This window comes from Lissotriton helveticus, chromosome 7 (assembly GCF_964261635.1).
Source record: "Lissotriton helveticus chromosome 7, aLisHel1.1, whole genome shotgun sequence".
Lineage (NCBI taxonomy): Eukaryota > Metazoa > Chordata > Amphibia > Caudata > Salamandridae > Lissotriton > Lissotriton helveticus.
The window spans coordinates 1,261,479,192-1,261,499,587 of NC_136068.1; the positions used below are offsets into that span (position 1 = coordinate 1,261,479,192).

The 20,396-nt window shown below is 42.7% G+C and overlaps 1 protein-coding gene across 9 annotated transcripts in view; it reads right to left on the reverse strand.

Annotated features, from left to right (window-relative positions):
- EPN3 (epsin 3) overlaps positions 1-7,966 on the reverse strand; it is a 421,892-nt gene extending 413,926 nt beyond the window's left edge. For 3 of the 9 annotated variants that reach the window (XM_078654450.1, XM_078654447.1, XM_078654442.1), the window contains exon 1: positions 7,664-7,799. The gene's annotated coding sequence lies outside the window, so the exon portion shown is untranslated. Of the gene's footprint in view, positions 1-7,623 lie in introns of all 9 variants that reach the window. The other 6 variants (XM_078654449.1, XM_078654444.1, XM_078654446.1 and 3 more) reach the window with 4 other exon arrangements.
- Positions 7,967-20,396: the final 12,430 nt, after the last annotated feature.

The following is a 20,396-nucleotide window of genomic DNA, read 5'->3' on the forward strand; positions in this document are numbered from 1 at the left end:
ATACCATAGAAATAGTAATTCACTATAAGGAAGCCAAGCAATAACTAAGCAGACACGAGAATTCACAACATGAAAGGAGACAAGATAAAAAGCAAACTGTAGCGGTAGGCCTCAGCGAGGGTGGGAAGGTCACGGGTGTATAGCAGCTTTTCGCTTGGCAATAAATTATCTTAAGATTTTATTTCTACATTCAGTGTGAGGCGAATCAGAATATTGAATTAATGTCCATAAACTATGTCACAATGAGTTTATCATGCTGAATTCACCCAAAAGTTGTTTCTAGAGGGATGAAGACTATGCACTAATCTATCATGATCCCCCTATTTGTAGATCACCAACCATCCCTTAATGGCATCGCAGATAGCATAAATGGGGAGTTTGACTACGGTTTCCAACACCACTTCACACCTATGCACCCGGCTTCCCTGGTGTAGGTAACGTGGGTACTAGGTATACACGGGTGGGCTGGTTCTCCAACCTTCTGTCTTCCCCGGGGTTTTTTCAGGGTCCACTGGGAAGGGGGCCTTAGGGCCCGATGTAGGAGCCCTAATACCGGTCGGAAATGGCAGAATTCAGCCGTTTCCGACCGGTATTACGGTTTTCTTATGTAAGGGGCTACATAAGTACAGATTCGGTAATTTTACCGATTCTGTACATTTACCGATTCGGTAAAATACCGAATCGGTAAATGTACAGAATCGGTAAATAGAGATGTAGGTGGCACTCTGAAGAGTGCCACAGGCCTTCAAGAGTCTGTATTTTACCACCCAATCCAATTGGGTGGTAAAATACCGAATCCAGGTGTGCATGCACATCTGTGCATGCACACCTGTGCCATGTGACAAACAGACATGCCCTTAGGGCATGTATGTGTGCCACATGGCACACAAGCCTGTAATTGGGGTGCTAGAGGGTGTCAAAGTGACACCCCCTTGCAAGAATAGGTAATTACCGAATCGGTAAATACCGATTCGGTATTCCACATTGATTCCTATGGGCTTCAAGGCCCATAGGAATCAATGGGGGATACCGATTCGGTATGGGCTTCAAGGCCCATAGGAATCAATGGGGGATACCGATTCGGTATTTACCGAATCAGAATTACCTACATTTCCCCCCCTCTAATTTACCACTTCTTAAATACCGAATCGGTATGATTTGGTATTTTAGAAGTGGTAAATTAGATTTACCTACATCGGGCCCTTAATCTTTAATAACTGAAATGAGACTTATTCGTAGATTTGTACAGAGCACGAAGTCGTGTACCCAGACTGCACACGCACTCCGTGGGATCCCTATCTACTCTACATTTACATTTCTATACTTATATGATCACCTGCCCGTTTGCAAAAAGGTATATTGGTATGACAACATGTAAGTTTCGGTTAAGAATCAATGACCATCGTAGCACTATAAGATGCAAAAAAATCATCAACATGCCTAACAAAACGTTACCCAGCTCTACACCACACAGATGCATACCTACAGTGGGTCACATTAGAACTCCTTAGACACAGACCAGGAAGGGACATGAGCAAAATACTTTTCGTAAGAGAACAGAGATGGGTTTACTGATTTAAGACTCATATCAATGGTCTGAATGATGAATACTGTGGACGCATGCGTAGTTCGGTTCACTTATTTTATCCTATTATAAAATCATAACAGACGACACCTATTCAGTGAAAACTAACTTTCTAGTAGGGCGCCATTTAATTTGGTATAAACACTACTTCCGTACTTCTTGTTATAAAATTGCCCCCCATCTATCTTAAGAGAGAATAAAAAATAGACACAGAACATAGCTCAGAAGGACAAAGGCAGATACTTCCTCTACGTTAACCATATATCTTGGGACAACCGCTCCCAAAACACCTAGCACTGCCTATGTGAAAATTCCGGCAACATAGTCCAGCCCTTTAATAGTACATATTGATTTATGCTGGCTCACAAACCTAGAATACCTTTACAAGATCCTGCCACGCCCATGATCTGTGGCGACTGTAGTTTTTTGGCATACACTACAGCATAGATCACACACTCAGTGATGATTCCAGTAGCTTAGGAATACATTTTCAGTGATCCAGAGTCTGTCGCCGATCGATGATTGAATCGAAGGGAGGCCAAGCACTACAAGGCTGGCAAAATACAAACGGGACGGCAGCATCGGGAGGAGGATAGGGATACACTGTAGGTGATCCGGCAAGGGAGATCATGGACAAAGTAAGCCGTATATGTGACAAGCGCTCCTCTCGAATTAAGCATAATCGTGTGCCGCTCTCTAATTTCTCTGTATGAATGTTGATCCTTCTAATTGGTGTAACCTTTTGAGGGTGGGATTACAGGACACCCTCCAGTACCCTTCCACGAGGCACATGATTTAGCCATACAGGGTAAGATCACAGAGTGTGTTGACATATATGTGGTGTATACAGATGTCGCAAAAGGACATAAAGATAAATGTATAATTATGTGAAAATTACAGAAATTGATTAAGACACCGCGCAGACATTGTATGTTTTAGAATGGAGTGTGCATGAGCACGGGTATGTGAATGTGTGCATTACTCACGATCGTCGCACAAGGGCGAATGCATTTGGGAATGTAAGCAGTCCGCTCAAAACCTTTTGAAACAAACGCACTTTGGCTACTCTTAAAAAAAGGGGGGGGGGGCTCAATGGTGTGTTGGTGTATATGTGTGTGTAATGTATTCACTTAACCACCCATCCTTATGTTTTCTAGATAGTTTCCTCTTGGCAAAGGACAGAGAGTGGACCAAGGGCCAACCGGGTATTGTATACATGGAAATTAGCACACATGTGAATAAAAAATAATAATAAATAATATATATATAAAAAAAGAATAATAAATAAATAAATAAACTTTAAAAAAAAACACATGGGAAGCACTGTAGGGACAAATAGGGTACAATTTGGTCCTGAATAAAGCCCAAGACCTCTGTAGGGGCCAATTTGGGGGCTGAAACATGTGGACCCGATGGACTTAACAGACCGGATTGTTTATAATCAAACAATTAGCACCAAAACAGGGCTATTGTTGTTCATCTGCTTTTTAACCATCCCTTTTCCATGAAGGAATAAAGGTTCTAAAATGTAACCAGTAGGCGGCAGGGATTTTTAGTACTGTGCCCCTTTCTCTTTTCTTCTCAGATTCCTGCTAATGCTAGAATGACAGCCCTAGTGCGGACTTGTTTGCCATTAGAGGATTCTTTGGTGAACGTGGAATGGCCGATGATGAAGCCCGACACCTGGATGGTGTGTGAGGCCATTCTGTAAATTTTCTCAAACAATTGGGTGGATCCATAATACAAGATGAACAGAGTAGCTAGAGTGTTTCTTCAGTGCAGAAACACTTATCAGAAGTAGGGCTCCCAATTTTATGGAATTTATATTTTTGTCATTTCCGTCTGTATTTATCCACATTTATTTTTTGCTAATTTTGCCATTATTTATCTACATTTACTTTAGGTTTTGTGAAAAAATCAAGCTGTGATGTGTATATTGCTGCATTTATTTAACCAGTTAACGTACACGTGTGCCTGAACACCCAACAGTTCTCAATGATATATACACACTCAGATAATAAAATATGCATTTATAAGAAATCATGCAAATTTTAGTATCGGGTTGTGCAAATCAACTGCTGTTTAAAGCTCTTTTATTAAGTTTCCTTTATTTTTTATTAAGTTTCCTTTATTTTTTAATCTCCTTGCCTGTCAAATCGCACAGCTATTGGCCTGGCAGCCATGACTGATATCATTTAGAATCACTCAAAACCAACCCAATTTCTGTTTTTATCTACATTTAAGAATAAATACAGATAGGAAAATAAATGTTTTTCTGTCTGTATTTAGCTATAAAAATTAGTAAAAATGGAAAACAGGGAGCCTTAATCATAAGGCGTGTAAAGGTCGCCGTAACAGGCTGGGCTAGTAAACATAGGGACCAGTTAGTTTATGTGGTGGAAGTCCCCATCTACCCACCTTGGGTGGTTCCATGGGTGCCCAGCACATCTACGTCCTCTCTACACTGTCTTGACCCGAGTTGCGGTTCTTATACCACTTTCTTAGTATATGGTTTCGTCCCCAATGGCCCACCGTGTATTCTGTGCTATTTACTGTGTTTCTTTGCAAAGTATTGTGTGAATTGTGATTATCTCCGGGTAGGAAATATCTAAATGTGTTAGAGAGTATTATTTAATAAATACATCTTTTTATAACTATCTTGTGTGGTTCTTTGTCACTTAATCTATGCTATAAGGTTGTATTCTGGTAAAACAAGCTGCTTTACACTCCTTCTAGACTAAGCCTGACGGCTCCTCTCCACAGCTACCACTTAGAGTGCTTTCTAAGGTTATCTAAGATCTCTTAAATCACCATAAGGTTTGCCTGGACTGGTGCAAGGTGCCCACTTACATTAGTGGACATCATATACCTGGCCAGCTTCTCACACACATGGACTTGATTCACAGCTGTTCATCAAAACGATTGCTATGGTCTGGATGATTTAGGATTTACTTCCAGCCCCGGATCTGGCTACACTTGATCATATTTGCCTCTTCGACTGCCTTCAGTACTACAGAATATAAAGTGCTGACCTACATGATTGTTACGTGTCAAGGTGATTAGATAGTTTTTCTGGAATGGATCATATTCTTCTAACATGTAAGCTCCAATTAATAGCCATTGGACTCTTGCCATGCCTGTGGCTCTTGCACATTATGTGCTCACATTGGCGACATCCACATATAAAAGTGTGCCATTCCAAGGCAGCCCATAATACATCTGGCAGTCTACTGAACCAGCTCAACCATCGGGAGTTTTTGGACATTATTGAATTTAAGGTTGTAGTTATTATTCCAGCCACACGTGGCGGTTGAGTGTGACATAGCTGTGCTTACTCCCTTCTTTTTCTGAGACACTGCTTTATCCTATACGTGCATCTTGCCGCCAGATGCACAATAATTTTCAAGACCCTTCAGCCACTCTGCAAGCATTGGAGAATATCTTCACCACACCATCAGCGCAAAAGCTTATTACTAGACTCTACACCTCTATGCACGCACACCATCCAGTGATAACTCCGAAACATAGGGAGCAATGGAATACGGCGCTACACCCACACATAACAGAAGAGGAATGGAAGTTCTGCTGTGCGGAGCTTGAACAACTGTCCCCAAACTATAAACTTAGGTTAATCCACTTCAAATTCCTTAACCAATACTATATAACACCTATACAATTGTTCCATATGGGTCTTAGGCCTAATGCATAGTGTTGGAAGTGTCACTCGAACAGCCAGGTCTTGGGTTGTCTCCTGAAGGCGAGATGGTCCTGGGTCAGCCGAAGGTGGACGGGTAAGGAGTTCCATGTCTTGGCAGCCAGGTAGAGAAGGATCTTCCTCCGGCGGTGGCTCTTCGGATGCGTGGTACGGCGGCGAGGGCAAGGCTGGTGGACCGTAGCTGGCGGGTGGGCGTGTAGAAGGTCAGGCGGTCGTTGAGGTACTTGGGGCCCAGGTCGTGGAGAGACTTGTGTGCGTGGGTGAGGAGCCGGAACGTGATCCTTTTGTTGACGGGGAGCCAGTGCAGGTCTTTCAGGTGGCCGGAGATGTGGCTGCGTCGGGGGATGTCCAGGATGAGTCGGGCGGAGGCGTTCTGGATGCGTTGGAGTTTTTTCTGTAGCTTGGCTGTGGTTCCGGCGTAGAGGGTGTTTCCGTAGTCTAGTCGGCTGGTGACGAGTACTTGGGTGACCGTCTTCCTGGTTTCGGTCGGGATCCATCGGAAGATCTTTCGGAGCATACGCAGGGTGTTGAAGCACGATGAGAAGACGGAGTTGACTTGTCTGGTCATCGAGAGGGAGGAGTCCAGGATGAAGCCCAGGTTGCGTGCGTGGTCGGTTGACTTGGGTGCGGTGCCCAGGGCTGGGGGCCACCAGGAGTCGTCCCAGGCGGAGGGTGATGGTCCCAGGATGAGGACTTCTGTCTTGTCTGAGTTCAGTTTCAAGCGGCTGTTCTTCATCCACTCAGCGACGCCTTTCATCCCTTCGTGTAGGCAGGTTCTGGCGATGTTGGGGTCTCTGGTGAGGGAGAGGATCAGCTGGGTGCCGTCGGCGTAAGAGATGATGTTGAGGTTGTGTGGGCGTGCGATGGCTGCAAGAGGTCTCATGTAGACGTTGAAGAGGGTGGGGCTGAGTGAAGATCCTTGCGGAACGCCACAGATGACTTCAGTAGCCTCGGATCAAAACGGGGGGAGGCGGCCTCTCTGTGTTCTTCCGGCGAGGAACGAGGTGATCCACTCCAGTGGATCTTGCATCTAGCCTGGTGTTGTCCCCAAATAGCGGCGTATTGGAAAGAGATATTTCAAAACATAAGTGATATACTCATGATACACATTGAGCCCACGGCATTAAATAAATAAATTAATGTCTGGCTTAAGAGGTTGAGTGGCTGAAAAATAACTGAGGCTCAACACATAAAAGGTAGACTTTAAAACTGTTGATAACGAGAGCTGTTGGAGATTGAGTCAAGGCGACAGTCAGCTGCCAGTAATTAAACGCATGCTTCTACTACCTGTGAAAAGAGGAACCTTTGCACCTGTCCGTAGTCTGGACACGTGTGCCCAGTCAGAGTTTTGGTCTGAGTGTTGAAGGACACTTAGGAGACTACACCCATGCTTGAGCCTGCCCCATCATCATTAAGACGTGCCTAATACAGCAAATACCAAGACAACCTATAAGCCAGTCGCCTTCACTGTGTTGCACCGTTGCTCCAACTAATGCAGAACACAAGGATAACTATATGTCAATCACAGATGCCCTACTGGCTACCTGTGAACTGGTGTCATTTACAAGCAAGCCACAGATCTTCGCATGGCGATGGACCTTTGGGCAACAGTGCGATCTTCACATAAAGTAAAATACAGAAATGGGATGCTATTGGTGTGCTGGTTCATAAACACATCTCATCGTTAATGGGACAGAAGATAGGTGAGAGGATCCCTTCAACACCGGGAGGGGGCGTCAGCAGGTCCCTTTATTCAGTGGAAGGCGGGATAAAGAAAAAGGTGAGTAGACATAATTAAAGAGGTATGATGGCAGCAGACACTTAATACTGGGGTGTCCAACCTACCCCTACATGTGTTCTCATGGTTTCCTCGTACTCGAGCTATTGCCCACCACCGCAGGCTCACTTTACTTAAATATTACCTCCAGTTTTGGTAAAAGGCGCCAGCAACGTACTCTCCACTACAAATAGTCAAATGCAGTCGCGATACGGTATTTGCTGTCTCGCACACTAAAGCACTATTCTATCTTTGTATTTAATTTCTCGGTCGTATAAAAGATTCACTACCTGCAAGTTCACTCTAATGGGATGTTCCAATTGGACTACTATTTATTTAGAGTACCTATGACTGAAAGGATAAGAATGGTCTCCATACGCGGCGTCTCCTGGTGAAGGCTACACTTCACGGGTCTCACACCAACCCTCCCCTCCGCCGCTGCTCGTCGAGGGCTCCACCTTGCCCCAGCCTCGCTCACCTGCCTCTCCTCTTCTCATCCTATCGCCCCTCCTCCGGCTCACCTAACCTATGTAAAATGCTCCGTACCTCTCTTCCTGCCTCATTGCATGCTCCAGGGGGCACTTGCCTCATTTCCCCTCTCCGCTCACCTCCTCCTCCGATCCGTGCGGGTGGGCGCCTCTGCCCTGCCTCTCGACTTCTACTCCCAGCTGCTGCTGCTCTCCCGGTCCAGCCGGTTTTGCTCTGACTCAAGGCCAGAGTCTGAGGCCGACAGGAACCGCCCACAGTGGGCGGTGCCACTCACAGTATCCTCCTCCAGGTAACCACCCATTCCAGGCTCCACGCATATCCCGAGCGCTTCTGTCCTTGATTTCCCGTGGAAGAAAAGGAGGGACGTGCGTAAACAGTAGTGAGCCGTCTCACCTAACCCGGAAGTAGAAGCGAGACAGCAGTGAGAGAACAGTGAATCCTGACTCAACGGCGCATGTGATTGCGGCGAAGTAGGCACCTGCGGCGAAGTAGGCACCTACGGCTTCTATTCTAAGGAAAATAACTATCCAAAACAAACAGCTTAAACCATGCTTAGCTCATATCATGCAATATAAATAATCGACTTTCGTTGATTTTGATAAAAGATATATATATATATATATATATATATATATATATATATATATATATATATATATATGTGTGTGTATATAAATATATATATACTTTTTATTGTTGTGTACTTTACTAGAATTGAAAATTACTGGCTCATTTACACAGCACCTAAATCCTAGAATGGACAAAGAAGCGCTATCATAGGTGCCAGGATTTTCGTTTGCTTAAGTGTTGAAGTGCTAACATGATACGGCTACATGGCAGTTATGGTAGGTAATGTTCTTCCCGCTGTGTACATCTGGGCCATGTGCTGGTTACAATTTCAGATCAGGACAGACGGTGAGCGACAGTCATGACCTTCTCAAAAGAAACAAGCATTTGCAATGCAATAAGTCTCGCATTTTCGCAAGTTTAAGCTATTGGCATTGCAAACGACAATGCCTTTTATTTATGTTTTAAAAATGAAAACAAAACTAAAAGGCATTGGCATTTGTAATGTCAATAGCTCAAACTCGCGAATATGCGAGACCTATTGCATTGCAAATGCATGTTCTTTTTTTTATTTTATTGTTTCTGTGCGGCCTGTTATAGCAATGCCAAACATGTGTTTTCTCGGAGATCAGACAGCCATATTTTCCTTGCCGCGCTTCGCAGGTCTCTAATAAAACACGAGAGTAAAGGCAACAGTCACGTTCACTGTCTGTCTCCGGACTAGTCGTGCCTAATTAAGGTGCCTGTTTATACAGGTAAGAATGTAGGGGTAATCAAGGGAGAAAAGTAGGACTGGAGGGCAGGGGTGTAAAATGCAGGGAGGAAGGCAGAAAGAGAACACAGGAAGGAAGAGAAGAGGTGGAAAAAGGTAAGAGACAGGAAAATAAAGGATGTGAATGAAAGACAAGGCAAGGGGACAGCAGAAGAAGGTCGGGGATGAAGGAGAGGGACTGCAAGGACGGTTGCCATATTTTGCAGTTTTTTCACTGAGGCCTGCTCAAGACCCCACACCCTCCATCTCTTTTTCCCTGTTTGTTCTTGTCCCAGGATACTTGATTGAACTTTATGAAACACGACAAAATAAAATAACAAGCAAGCAATGACGGGCGGGGTAGCAGGTGAAAGTAATGTCCAGGGCAGAGGATGGCAACTGCAGCAATGTTGGGGGATCAGTCTGAAAAAACATGCGCATGTTTGGAGTTCTACAGATTAAATGGAGAAAAAAAATGTGAAGTGAAGGGGCAGGACAGAGGATGTGGCCTAAGGGCCAGACCTGACGACCTTGGAGTTGGGGAGCCGGGTTTCAGACTTGGCGCCGGTTCACAAGCACGCTTGGAATGTGTGCTAAAAAAAGTTTAAATAAAAGACATTGGAGAAAACAGGAAATAAATGTCATACAGGATGAGACAAACAACAAATCAAAATGTAAGCTCTAAATGCATGTAGCCAGGGAAAGTAAAGGTATGGGGCTTTAACCACTTTTGTGTCACTTTTTCCAGCACCCTAAGATTATTTACAAAAGGTACAGTGGGGCTTCAGGTGAGAGCGCTTGAGATCAGGGATGGAGAAATGAGTGAAAGAGGGAAAAGTGATAGATGAAACATGGGCAATGTAGTGGGACGAGTGATGATTTTCTCCATGGTCTTTGTGAGTACCTGGGCGCAAGGGGCAGAAATGGCTTGGAGTAGTTGTAATGGGAGAGTAGCACGGCTTTCAAAACCAACATTCTGCTACACTTTCTTTTACATTTTTACAAGTGCCCAGAGCCAGAGGCAACTCAGAACTGATCTGTATGCGACGAGCTATTGAAGTCGCCGATCCCACTCATGTAGCTTGTGTACTGTCAGAGTTCTTGCTGTGCATTCTGGTACTTGTAGTTCCGTTTGTTGTTTTGTTTTCTAAACTTTTTGTATCGAAACCTAAGAAAACACCAGGTCTGGCTGAGTTACGTTTCTTTCTCTCTCTCACCGATGCGCACCTAGACAGGATAAGAGTGCCACTCTGGTAATTCACGTACGACAGTAAAACGCTTCCCACATATAGCCATCATTGCAAGTAGGAGACCTCATTGCGAGTAGGGCACTGCAGCCAAGCATTGCCTCAAGATGTCCCGTTTTTCTCTTCCGATATTGTGTTTTGAGCGCCTCACAGTGAGGTATGAGTTGAAGACAAATGCAGTAACAGTTACACGGAATTGAAAAACGTGTGGGAGTGGTGGGGGGAGTGCGGCAGGGACACGCAGCGTTTACCTTGCGGAAGCAAGCGCGATAATTGCTAACACATGGCGCCGCTCGCTCCCGCAAAGCAATCGCCAAACGTGCATGCGTTGCCGTTCAAAACAATGCAACGCGTGCACGTTTTTTCCCTCAAAACTGAATTGATCACAAGAGGTCTCCTCCTATGCAGCACGTGTGCGCTGCGTAGGCGAGACCTAAAGCAGTACTAGTTAGTGTGTGTTTCCTGCAGAGGATGACTTTTGCCGCTGTGGACCATTCTCTATAGAATTTTAATGGCTCGGAGTCCTTGAGAGGACATTGTGTCATAATCAAGAGGACAAACATTTAGGTAAGTTCTTTTTCTGTAAGTTTATTTCTGTTTCTTCTCAGCAAACTACCGTGGGCACACGGCAAAGTAACTGTTCATTTAGAGTCCCTCCCTACACGTGGAATCCTAACATTATTACATCAAGCTTCCACAAGCAAGAACTCTACATACAGAACAGTACATGGATCTTTCATTTTCAAATACAAACATATGTAAACAGGAAAAAAAATCAAATCTCATCATGTCAAATAGGTCCCCACCAGAAAATATATATTAACAAGAAAACAGAATAAGAAGCAAATTTGAGCAAATAAACTCATTTATAAAACTTAAAGAACTTACTGTAAACACACAGTAGCTCTTATAAGGTTGAAAATAGAAACAAAAAGAACTAACACATATATGACCACTAGAAAATAACATGAACAGCTACATCACTCTCTAAAGCACTAAGGTACAATCCTAAATAACATGAAAAGCTGCATCACTCTTTAAAGCGCAAAGGTAAATTCCTCACCCTACCCCCACACCTCAACCAAGATTCTTGGTCCATAGATTCTAAACATAGATTCAGATCACAAGAACTTTCTTCTTCTCTGTTCACCACTTCCCTGTTCACACCTCTCTCAAAATCCTTCATTCATTCTCAACACGATTTCCCATTCCACCGTTGACCACCTTGAACTATGTAATAATTTCTTATATACACAAAAACACCAGCGCACATCATGTATAATAACTTTTCTCCTCTGTGCAGTCAGCACTATTTTTCTCTCAATTTGCAATCTCATGGGAACACTCTTTTCTAGTCCAAGAAAGTCATGTAGTGTAGAAAGTTCAGATTTTATTTCTTTTTTAACAAACACAGTTCTCCACAGCCGGCGTGCGTTTCGCCCTTTGCTGGCTTCCTCAAGGCTGTAAATCTTACACAAAAAGAAAACATTCTGTAATCTTTATGTCCTGGACATTACACATCGGACATGTCAAACAGTTTCCATATGTGTCTATATGTTACCTCACCGACCCATATAGAGCGTGTGATTATACTAACCATAATGCACTTGTGTAAACAAATCATGCATCTTATAGCGCTTACTCAACAACGACCTTCATGGCAATTCCAGTTGTAAAGCACACAGAAAAGGATAGGACAGCCACCATGTGAAATTACCAATATATGAAAAAAATTATTACATTTCTATTAAAAAACAGAGTTGGCTCATAAGCCCCATGTGTCGCGATCAATAGACTCCCTTGATTAAAAACCACACCTACACGCGTGCAAAACAAATTCTTTTCATCTAAAAATACAATTGAAGGAACATTAATTATCCTGCTCACCTTATTTGCAAAGTATAGAACACTATATTCATCTAGGTATAGGCTTGCCAAATTGCGCAGTTCCATGGGAAGGAATCATATATAAGTACTTAGACATCTTTCCACTTTATGAAAAACATCTCTTTTTTGATCCTAGAGATGAATGAGATTGGAAAAACGCATGTACAAATCTCACCTCTGTATCAGATTCTCCATATGCATAATCAGATTTCTTCTCGAATGAGACTTTGGAAAGTAGTCCAGTTCTACACTGTGATGTGGTAGTTGGGGCGGAGTCAAGATGGCGGGTTGAAGCCGCCAGGTGAAGGAGACAGCATGGAGTAGCTCCCTACCGCCTCCAGAATTACAAGGAAAAGCGTTTGTATAGCGCTACAAAAATCTTGAAGCTGGAATAATTGAGAGAAATTAATATAGAAACCTGGTGCTTGCCTTACGCCAGCTTTACTAGCAATTTGGTTCCAGGAAAGAAAGGGGTTTTGCGGACAGAAGGAGAAAGCCTTAAGAACTATTCAAACTTCTTAAACAGGAAAATCCCGCAATTTCTACGGAAAGCTGTGTTTCACCGCAATTGGACACTGATGCTGCAGCTTGTTTACCGATTGAGCAGAGGTATCCTGCCGGTCTGGAGACTCAGAAGGACCTGCTCCCTTCGAGCGTTTAGCACGGCGGGCAGCGGGGCGGGTCTCGGCTTGCTCTCCTATTAGCTGTGTGCAGTGCCGAACGAAGACCGTACGCGGTGTTCAACGCCGTTCTCGATAACAGAGCTGAAGCACACTGCAGGACCGATGACATTGAGGCAAAATACCCGTTCCACCCGGACTGGGAGGATTGGAAAGACGGGGAAACTGGACGGCTCAGGTACGATGTCTGCCTGTGATGTTAAAACGACACTGGGGGAATCTGTAGTGAAAGCTAAGGCAGTTACGGGCACAGGCGCTGGAGTTAAAGGTATAGTTAATATTGCGGCTGATAAACAAATGCTCCGCCCGGCAATGCTTAACACAGGCGACAGTAATAATACTGAATTACCGGTCTGCAGCGACGAAACCTCAAATCACTCGAGCTTGCTCTCTCCAGGCGAATCAGGGGGAACAGGCAATAACGAACTAGACGCTGTAGCTTTAGAAGTTGTGAACACAGCCTCTTTAACCGTAGCTGACACAGGCAAAGAGATCTCTAAGGACAAGGACAAGGCTGATAAGGCTGATAAGACCGAACCCCATATAGAGGGTGAATCTGCCCATGAGGTTGAACACACAAGGTATAATGGAAGTGAGATGTTAGACCAAGAAGCTGCCGAAATGAATGCAGACACAAACACAGACACAAACGCTTACTTAAAAAATGTACCGGCAGCGCCTCATGTCCTTACAAATATTAGTGTCGATCCAACCGGTCCTACTAATACAGCACAAAAAACTCCGATGGTAGTAGATACAGCCACAGCAGGATCAGCATCAGAGAAACAGGTCGGAGAAACCCTACCGGGAAAGAATACTTCAGAGTGCTTACTCACCGACGCAAGTGAGATAGCTGAGGAGAGCTCTAATCATGAATATGAAGAGATCTGCGATGAGGGCGAAACCAATACAGAAACCTCATGCAATAGATCTAATGTCTGCAAATTAACCGGCCTAAGAAAAGCAAAATCGAAAGCTAAAACCAAACTAAAGACTATAGTCCGTAAACCACAGATTAAAGACCCTACTGTAATCAAGAAGGGGCGAAAGGCTATAGTCGATGATAGCCCGACTGTGTTTCACCAAATGAATTATTGAAAATGTATATGTTATAAATGAAAAAACGACGAATGCGATTTTGTACTCAAAAAATTTAAAATAAAAAAAACACAAATGAAAAGAAGTTGTTGCCATACTGTGTGAAATAATAAATGCAAAAATATAGAAGTAGCTATCACTTCTAGTATAAAGGTCGTGAGGGAATCTTGTTTATATTTTGGGAGTAAAAAGCATGGCCTTAAGGCTTTCTGGAGCAAGCCCTGATGAAGATTTGCACTCAAGAGACAAAAACATACCTCCCAGAATGGAGAATACAAAAACGCTAATATCAACGAACGCGGGCATAACAGTCTCGCCAACTTTGTTGACTAATAGTGGGTCCAACGACGTGACGTAGATTCCGCTATGGCTATACAGCTTACCGCTCACCTCCCCGACAGCCCAGAGGGACGTCCGGAGTTACCGACGGACAGAGCGGTGCTTCGTTTACCTGCGCTGTAGCCAGGTGAGGTGGAGCTTTTCTCTCCTGCCACTTAGCCAGGAGAAGGATAATATAACTAATACTCAGGTAATTTGTTACCTTTTTACACTATTTGTAGCAGTATCGTTAATGGTCCTGAAGAAGCAGCAGGATACCCGTTGGATCCAATTAGTCTGCAGAAACATGTCGACCTTCCACTCTCTCTAGTGGTTATTTGTTGATGCCACTTCACACTTTTTATTAATTTGGGAGTGAAGGAGGGCATATTAAAGTCTTCTTTCTCCTTTACTACCCAATTTTACTATTCTTAGTAAATCACTTTATTCACTCACACTCTCTCACATTTTTTAGCACTGCTTTTCAGTCACCATCGGACACCCCATATGACACTCAAACCACTGGGTCCCACAGGCTAGGTCAGGCTTTGACATCTGCCAGTCAGCTGTGGATATTCCACTCTACCTTGATGGTATAAAAGATCCCAGATGATGAAGGGTGGACTCGGTTGGTGACTGATGGGAATCTGTTTACAAAGAATGGATACCCTAAGCGTGACTGTATTAGCACACATAATTAGTTGAATTTGACCTGTTCTCTCCTTTACCCTTACATAGTTAGATGCCTTTTCTGACTTCTTGCTACTCAGTGTTGGTTTAATTGTTGATGTAGGGACAGTAGTATTGTTAGGTCATTAAACTTTCCCTAGGACCCTCCTCCTCCCTGTTATGTATATACAGCTTAGCACCTCAGCTCCAACTTCATCTGGGAACTTGATGAGCAATCCAGTAACTAACATCCTCATTAGTCTTACTAGCCCACAAATAGATTCAACAAGCTCAAGGCTAAGCTCAACCCCGATTGAAATAGAAATTGATAATTGTCTATCGGAACTATCAAACACCGAAACAGAGAAGGTAAATGCGGGCCCTAGTTCTCCTCCTGCCAATAAGCCGGTTTCAACTTCAGACCACAGCAATACATTAAGCCAATTGCAGGATCAACTAGTGACGCAAGAAAAAACAGTAGATCACTTAAACATTGCCTCCACGGATCTAATCATGCAGACACTCTTGGCACAAAGACAAGAAAGCCAACAACACTTCTTGCAGCTAAGAGAGGACAATACCAAACTGCAGGCATTCATGAGCAAAGTGTGTCAAAAGCTTGGAGGGGTCACGCAGGAGATGGAAGATTTAAAACAACGGGTTGTGGAAGTGGAAGAAGGCGCAATCCGATCGGAATCACTAACCAGATCTCATTCAATACGTGTATCTAAACTAGAAGCCAAAGTGGAGGACATGGAGAATAGGGCGCGTAGACACAACCTCAGACTTTTTGGAATTCCCGAGGGCACAGAGGGGGCCGACCCCAGATCCTTTGTCGTGAAACTATTTCAAAAGGCCTTCGGCGATTTATCGGATTGGGACTGGGATTTCCAACTGCAGCGGGTACATAGACTGCCTCTCTTTCAAAAGAACAAAAATAATAAATTCCCAAGACCGTTTTTGATTTACTTTGGGAACTTCTTGCTGAGACAAGCAGTGTCTCTTAAAGCCAAACCCAACAGCCCGGTCACTATTGATAATATTACTTTTTTTGTGCGCTCGGACTTGAGTAAGAGCACAATGGATCGACGCTGGGAGCTTCGTAGGTTGATGGATTCCTTTAAAGCCATAGGTTGTACGGTTTACTTACAAGAGCCTGCCCGCCTTAAGGTGATTAGAAACGGCCAGTCACTCTTCTTTACTGAACCAGAAGAGGCGGTCCAGGCTCTGGAAAAGTTTACAACAGAGAGAGACAATTGAAATAGCTTCAACAGGACAAAATCCTGATTTTTTTTTGACCATTTGAGTATTATTTGAATTTGTAGCGTTAAATGGAGGCACACTTTGTGTTGAATTTTTCTCATATTCTTCATCTTCTTCTACTCTCTTCTTTATTTCATTCTTTCCATTCGCTTCTCTTTCTTTCTTTCTCTCTCCTCTATCTCTTTCTTTCCTTTTCTCGCTTTTCCTCTTTGACATATTGAAGATTTTTATTTTGGAAGCAGGTGGGGTAGTTTCCATGCTTATCACTTCACTGCGCTGCCCTTACAGCGGCAGCAAGGGATAGAGGGGTGCTCCCCCTTAGGGACTTGAGGGTGGGGAAGGGTAGTGGGTGAGGGTGGGTTAAAGAAAAGGGGGAAACATTGTATTGCAAGAAAGAAATATGTATCAGACAAAAGCAAGTCATGTTTGTTTAATAAAGACTATATACAGAGGAGAATCAAAGATACTAATATTAGTATAAGTTATGTTTAAGTTAAGATTATTAGTTTGGAACGTTGCAGGCCTCAATAGCAAGCAAAAGAGGAGATTAGTACAAGAGGAGGTTGATATGTATAAACCCCATTTCGCGCTTCTTTCAGAAACTCACATTAGTTACCAGGATAGAAAACTACTATCCCAAATGGGTTATGAGCTGGTGGTATGTTCAACTTTGGGAGCTTCAATCCGGGGGGTGGCCATTCTAAAACAAAAACGAATAGTGATTGATATTCTTAAGACTGCTTCAGATACACGGGGAAGGTGGGCAATAGCTCAAATCCAATTTGAATGTAAAACAATTGTTTTATGTTTGGTATACGGGCCTAATATAGACGACCCTAAACTGTACGAACAGCTAAGTATAGAGCTATTAGAGTGGGAGGGGGAGGTTTTGGTCATGGGCGATTTCAACTGTGTTATCAATTACAAAATAGATTCCACTGGACGGGGCCCCTAAATAGGATGCGCAAGGTTAGATCTGCAATTTTATAACTTGATTTGAAGGATGTATGGCGCTCTAAATACCCTCTTATAGCGGGACACACTTATTATTCGGCGCCCCATAGATCCTGTTCCAGAATAGACATGGTTTGGGCAACGGATCAAATAGCAGACTATTGCAATATGGAATTATGTCCAAGGATCACTTCCGATCATAATCCGATATTACTAGAATTCGAATTTAGGGATCAGAGGAGGGAGACACGACATTTCACATTTCCAAGATACTTACTTATAGAATCTCGCTTCGTTACATCACTAACAGAGCACATTAAAGAATTTATAGAGCTGAATATTTACTCAGCTCATATAAACATAGTATGGGACACTTGTAAATGTAGTATAAGGGGATTCGTTCAGCAATATATTTTGAGGTCAAATGCCGAGAATCGTCGAGCCACTAAGATAACTACCTCTAATATACTGAAAGTAGAACAGCAGCTTGCTGAAGCTACTACACAAGCAAAATCAAAGATTAATGGGCTAAGAATAGAGCTGCGTAAATTACAATCATCCATTAAAAAGACCCTAAGAGAGAGATACAGCGCCAAAATTCATAAGTATAAAATGGCTCAATACGAAGGTGGAGATAGAATCAGTATAGTGCTAGCATACAAGGCTTCTGATAAGAAAGCGAGAACTAAGATTAAAATAATCAAAGGTCCAGATCAACGCGAATACGAACAGCCAGATCAGATCTTAGACCAGTTTACTAAATACTATCGAAACCTGTACACCCCAGACAATGCTCCCACTAAGGTTATAATACTGCAATATCTTAATGAATATCTATCAATGCAAAGAGACATTGATATAGAAGCTCTTCAACAACTTAGCTCAAAAATAACTCTAACTGAAATAAAATTAGCTATCTCTGCTTTACCCCTGGGAAAAGCTGCTGGAGAGGATTGCCTACCCTTGGAACTGTATTAAATTTGCGCACAGGAATTACTACCTCTTCTAGAATCTGTCATTAACTCTATAGCTAAATCTGGGAAGGCTCCAACATCCTGGAAAATAGCTAAAATAATTGTCTTTCTTAAAAAGAATAAACCTCCGGAGGAATGTGGCTCTTACCGGCCGATATCCTTGCTTAATTCAGATGCAAAAATCTTCTCTAAAATTTTGGCAAACCGTCTAGCCCCCATTATGCCGGATTTGGTCAACTTGCAGCAACATGGGTTTGTGATGGGAAGAGACACCACGGCCCATGTAAACACTGCAATTACAGCTTTTGACGTAGCCTCAACTACTCTCACCCCACTCGGAATGGTCATGCTAGATGCGGAAAAGGCATTTGACCGAGTGGGGTGGGAATATCTGTGGGAAGTGCTAAAGAAGATGGGCATTCAGGGCCAGTATCTCGATTGGGTATGTTCACTTTACGATAATCCGTTGGCTAAGATCAGCTATGGGGGAAGGGAGTCAACAAACTTCCAGATAGGGAGGGGAGCAAGGCAAGGCTGCCCTCTATCCCCTCTGCTTTTCGCTCTGTCTTTGGAGCCATTTTTAAATGCACTGTCTGTACAAGCTAATATTACTCCAATTCATCATGGCGGGAAGAGTCTAAAAATAACTGCTTTCGCAGATGATATTGCGGTATACACTGCAGACCTAGTTAGAGCCATACCCGAAATAGTTGAAGAAGCTGCACAATTTGGCATTGTATCAGGATATAAGCTAAACGTAAGCAAGACACAAGTCATCGCTAACTACAAACCAGCGGAGCCAATTCCTGGCACATGTCAAAGTGCGACATACTTAGGAATTAAGCTAGCAGCTAATATTGACAAGATAATAACTATGAATTATGACTCCCTATTAAAGGAAACTGCTCTAACTTTTAAAAAATGGCACAAGATTCCGCTTAGCTTAGTGGAACGTATCAACCTTGTAAAAATGAAGTTTCTGCCCAAATTACTGTACTTATTTAGGGCCATACCTCTACAACCTAGCAAACTTTTTTTTTAAAAACTGGAAGGTATTTGTAGTAGCTTCTTATGGGGCTACAAGAAGGCTCGTACGGCCATGAAATTCCTGGAATTACCAATCGATAAGGGGGGTCTATCTTTTCCCGATTTTAAGTTATACTTTCTCGCAACCATTCTTCGTCGTATAAGAAGTCTGATTGCAACCAATTCCTATTTCGTTTCCATGATCCTAATTACTTCAAACGAGTTAAGTTTAAGACAGCTAGACATATTAAAAAAATTTGGGACCAAATCATGATCATAGATAAGATTTCTTTTTTTAATGCTGAACTCAGATTATGGGGTAATCCAGGCCTACCGGACATTTTCTCAGACGGGGCAGGGAATCTTTGGGCTAGACATGGTATTAGCACTTTGGGGGATTTATATGGCCCAAATGGTTTCTTGGACTTTGACACATTAAAACTCGTATTCGATTTAAATTATGATATGTATTTTAAATATATCCAAATAAGAGACTACCTGCTCCGAAAGATGAAAATATCTGAAGTGGCCCAATCAGACATATTAGTATGTCTATACTCTGATGAAACAAAATCACTTATTAGCCTGGGCTACGGACACTTAATTTGTGGTAAAAATGATGATAGCATAAAAAATTGCGTCTAAATGGTCTAGCAGACTGGGCATGAATATCAATCCTACACAAATTGTAGCTTCACTATGCCATATAAACTCAATAGTCCATTCCTCTAACTTACGGCTACAGCTATACAGAACCATCACGCAGCTATATTACACTCCGCAAAGAATATCTAGTTGGGCGCAGGGGAATCAAGCAAACAATAGAGCAAAATGTCCAAAATGCGACATGGAAGCAGCTGGCATAGAACATATGCTTTTCTCTTGCCCAGGGTTACTTATATTCTGGAAGGGGATAACGGAGGTCTTAAATGATAAACAAATCATTACCCCATTGCTTTCAGCACACTTGATGCTATTGGACATTCAAGATGTTAATTGCCAACATAAAGACTTAATAACCATAATATTTGCCTGTGCCAGCCTAGTAATAGCAAGATCATGGATTTCAAAAGAACCTCCAAATATTTTTGAATGGTGTACCTTGATAAACGAAATAAGAGTAATGGAACTATCGCTAGCAAGACATAGAGGTCCAAAGGCATCTAAAATGAAAGAAAAAATTTGGCTACATTTTTTTGAGCTTTGAAATTTGATATTATGTATGAAGAGGCCAAGCTTACGGAGATTTTTTTTCTGTTAAAAACGATATATGTTTTCTAAAAATGTATTAGCTTTTCCTCTGTATTTCTTTTTGTTTTTTGATTCTGATGTTAATTGACTCGATTATCTATCCTTTTATTGCTATGTTCATGACATGTAAATCTAACTTGTTCCT